This window comes from Gracilinanus agilis, chromosome 3 (genome assembly GCF_016433145.1).
Source record: "Gracilinanus agilis isolate LMUSP501 chromosome 3, AgileGrace, whole genome shotgun sequence".
NCBI classification, from domain to species: Eukaryota; Metazoa; Chordata; class Mammalia; order Didelphimorphia; family Didelphidae; genus Gracilinanus; species Gracilinanus agilis.
In genome coordinates this window covers 445316873-445321856 of record NC_058132.1, presented here as the reverse complement: position 1 = coordinate 445321856, position 4984 = coordinate 445316873, and positions in this window count along the sequence as shown.

Here is a 4984-nt window from a genome sequence, read left to right as displayed (position 1 = left end):
ACTCAACATTCCCCAAAATTTAACTCATTATCTCTCTCCAATCCCTTCCCTCTTCCTAAATTCCCTATTATTATCAAAACTTTCAACCTAGGTATCAAGTTCAATTTTTAATCTTGCCCAGCCATACCCAATAAGTTGTCAAGTTTTGCTTGTCATAAAATTTCTTCATATTCCTTCATAAAATTTCTTTTATATGTCCCTTTTCTCCTCTACAATTTAACTGCATTAATTCAGATCCTCATTCCCTCACACCTGCACTACTGCAATAGCCTCCTGCTTTGTTTTCCTACATCAAGTGTCTCCTCATCCCCTTTCATTACTACCACTTGAACATGATAGACAGTGAAGAAGGGAGTATTGAGTGAACTTGTTAGAGTTAAGGGATTATTTGATTTCTCTGGTGTTTGGAGTATATAAATCCATTTTTTTACTTTGATCACCTTGGGGAATAAATGTTTCTGAGGAGATTCAATCTTTAAAAAATATTAAATTTTCAATATAAAAGAACAATTCAAGTAGAAATTCATGCCTCCAAAGTTAATCTATACCCCCTTCTCTATGTGGTTAGCTAACCAAAACCAGTCATCAAATATCCACATACATTCCAGTCTCCTAAAGACATTTCTCTTGCATGTCATCAAAATTTTCCTAGAAGTAGCTCTGTAGAAACATCCATGTGGGAGAATTTCCCTTTATTAAAGCAAGTTGAAATAGTATAAAGGAAGGAGAGAAAAGTCCCTAGTACTGAGAAACTTTATACGCCTTCCCTTAATGGGCATTATCTTAATGAAGATGTATCAAAAGAAACTGAAAAGTTTCTTTTTAAGGAGGAGAACAAGTTTAAGGAGGAGAACAAGGAAGGATGAGTATCATGAAAACCTAAAGAGAAGAGAATATCAAGGAGAAGAAGGTGATTGGCACTATGGAGATGGAATTAAGCCTTTTATGTCATTGATATAGCGAATTTCTATTTTGTATCTATCATTGCATATTGACACTTTCTCTGAAAATTATAATCTTGAAGAGATGCATATAGCAATGAGATTTTTAGTAACTTGCCCACAGTTAGCAGTAATGTCAGACTTGAAACTAGGTCTTCCTCACTCTCAGACCAGCTTTCTATTTACTATGCTATGCAGCCTACAGGTATTGTGACTTATTTTCTCAACTTTGATATTGATGTAATGAAAGTGGTGAGAGTAGAGTCTAAAATGCATTAGATGGTATCTTCACATGGAAGATTGTAGGGAGCTACTTCTGGGAGAATTCCAATGACATACGAGAGAAGTACCTTCAAGAGACAGTACATGTGGATAGTTGGTAATTGGTTCTGGTCAGCTAACCACCTGCTGAAGGAGAAGTAGTTTGGAGACATGAACTTCTGCCTAAACTACTATATTTAATATACTATAGTAATAACATTTCTACATACTAGTGTCACTCAGGAAGATTCATCCCAGGAGACAAACAAGTAAACTTAAGCCTAATCCCTAAATTCAAATAGATTTTGGTTGATTTTCTATACAGCATTCCCCAAAGCCCAAATAATGAGAAATTCACAATCATTTTATGCAGAGATGAGGAATGGAAAGATGTATGGTATAAAATATATAGACCTACCTAAATTCCAAAGCAATGACTTCTCTAACTAATTTTCTAAGAAATAGAGTCAAAATTTAATTTAAAATCTTGATGCTAGAAAGTCTCCAACCCAATATCCAAAACCAATAACATAAGCCAAATTTATGATGAAGGTAGGAGGAGGGAGAAAGAGAGGACTTAGGTTGTAAAGCAATTTCCACATGTAATCATGTATTTTTCCCAAAATGTGATATCTTAGAACCAGTCTTATAATTGTTTCCTCCAGAGAAACCACTTTGCACAATTGAGTGCTCGACCTTTAGACAACATATTTTCCTCTCAAATGGATAGGAATTGAGGGTTATTAAAGTAATCTTATCTTCAACATTCTTATATATTATAATTAATGAAATATGAAGAAAATCATACCTATGAAATTGAAAAAAGCATTTTTTTTATCCATAATCATTCTCAAATCTAAAAATCCAAGATTTTAATATCTAAAAATGTGTTCAAAAAGTTAAATGAACCCAGCAGATAAAGAAGGTCTAGATATTTTTCCCTATGGTCCCTTATAAAATGGAAATTTACTTCTGCTCTCCTCTTATCATTTCTGTGGTGATGTTGAATTGAAAATGTTCCAGATCAGCAGTATTTATGACTATTAGGTAAACAGTTTGCAGAAAGAGAACCTAGTGTTTCACCTTTTGTATTAGACTAAAAGGTGAAAACAGATCGAGATGTCAGAAATGCTTCTTCTTTATTTGTTGTTTGAACACCACATCCATCATTATTGCCTATACCATAGTTCTAAAAACTAAATTCATTTTTTAAAGAATCCAGAACAAATTCTTCAAGCTCACTTGAGTTTTAAGACGAGCAGGAAGAAAGAAGATAAAATCCTATAAAGCCATTGGATACTGACATATTGATAAGAGTATACCCAAAATAAACTTAGTATTAACAAATAGGTCATGATTGATCATTTAAACTTGATCTTGTAATTAACTTTTGGACAAAAAAATATAAGTTGACTAAATAAATGATAGAAGTTATATGTATATTTATGCCTCAATGCTTCTGGGCTCTGTGTTTTGACCTTTGTAGATATTCTCATCTTTCATGTATATGGCTATTCCTCCATACCTTACTAGACAGTCTTCATGAGTTGTTAGAACAAGGAAAAAATCATCACCTAATAACCAACCCTCTAGTGTTAAGCATCTCTGGAATTATTTAGTGTAGTCCTTGGCTGACAGATGATATATAACCCATTGGCTTCTTGTACTGACTGAATGCCTTTCCAGATTAATGTCAGAAAATTGAAATGCTGTAAATATGGGGCTGGGAAAAGGATGCAGATGCGCAGAACAGTTTCTTGAACAGCAATCACAACGACTACAAAAGCTAGGAACTTAATCACCATCTCCATGTAGATGATTCTCAGCTCTACCTATCCTGCCTCTAATGCTGACCTCCATCCACACTTGTCCACCTGCCTTTTACATATCTCAAACTGGATTTCCAGTAGATATCTTAAACTCAGCATGTGGAATCCTTTATCTTTCCCCCTAACCCCTGTCCATCTCTCCAAAACCATCCTCCCCGTCCTTGGGCTAGGTCATACTCAGCTCACCTCTCCCCCTTCCTATACCCAAGTTGTTGCCAAGGACTTTTGATTTCTCTTCTACAACATTTCTAATACCTGGCCTCTTGAGTCCTCTGTCATTGCCACCACTCTGGTGCAAGCCCTCATCACCTTACACCTAGCCTACAACAATAGCCTGCTGGTGGGTCTGCCTGTCTCAAGTCTCTCCCCACTTTAACCTCTCTTCCAGTCAACCAGCAAAGTGATTTTCCTAAAGCACAGATCCAACTAGTGTCACTCTCTTACTCAATAAACCTAAGTGGCTTTTTATTGCCTTCAGGATCAAATAAAAAATTTCTTGTTTTGCCTTCAAATTCCTCCATAACTTAGCTTCCTCCTACTTCCTAGTGTTTTCACCCCTCATTCTCGTACTTTTTGATGGAATGACATTGGCCTCCTAGCTATTCTAGGAATAAGACACTTTTCTTAGCACCAGGTATTTTCTCTGGATGTGACTGTCTCCGGTGCCTAAGATGAACTCTCTTGTCTTCTCCAGCAACTGGTCTTCCTTTCATTCCAACTAAAATTCCATCATTTACAAGAAGCTTTTCCTAATCCCTCTTAACACTAGAGCTTTCCTTCAGTTGATTTTTTCCTATTTATCTTGTCTTGTATAAATGTGTTGACATGTTGTCTCTCTCATTAGACTGCATGTTACTTGAGGGCAGGGAATGTATTTTGTCTCTTTTATATCTTCAATGCTTAGTATATTGTTTGACACATAATATGCACTTAACTAATTATTTATTGATTGCCTGATTGATATGGAATAAAGTGATTGATTACAATTCCATAGGGATTTTAAGGACTGGCAGAGAATAGGCATATTGCTTACATTAAAAAAAAAAGATGAATGATTAGAATGTACTTGGTGCTGTGTACTAAGAGCATGGAAGAAGAGCCAGTGCATATAGTGAGTGATGAATTTATCTACCACTTGGCAAGAGAAGAACAATATCATGCCAGGAAAGCAAAGGAGAGGCTGAGAAGCATGGAAATAGTGTGAAAGTATTTGCCTTAGGTCTCTTTCCCCTTAATCATAATCATAGTATGCATGTGTATATGTGATACAGAGGGCAGAGGCAATTCTTGGTGTTCATTGGTGCTGGTCTGTGAGGATTAAATGATCATAGATTTAGATTCAGTCATCAAGTCTCACCCTCTCATTTCACAAATACAAAAACTCAAACCTAGGAAATCAAAGGGACTTGGAAAACTACAAAGCAGTGAAGTGGCTGAGGCAGCGTTCAAACTCAAGATTTCTGGACTCTTAAGTCCAACACTGACTCAATTATACTATATTATTTTTTTTAGTTTGTGGCTTTAATATCTCTAGTACCCCTACACAATGAATACTACTATGAGGGAGGGGTATCCTGGAGTCACTTCAAAACAATCAATTGGTCAATTTTCAGTGTGAACATTTAGAGTATGGAAATCAGCAAAGGCTACAAAATCAGAGTTTGATGTATTGTTTTGTTAATTGTTTAGACTTAAGAAATGGATAGAGAAAATGTTAATCAACAAGATATGTTGATTTAACTTAAAAGTGTGTCTTGAGGTTCTGGGTTAAGATGGCAGCAGAGTAAGAAGCAGCTCTTAACCTCTCCTGACCGAAACACACAAAACTCCTCAAGGGGACATAAAAACAAGTCCAGACGAACGGAGGAACCCCACAACAGGGCACAGCATGGAAGGTACATGGAATCGAGGCATTTCCATGCTATAAAGGGGTGAAACAGCTCTCACTAAATC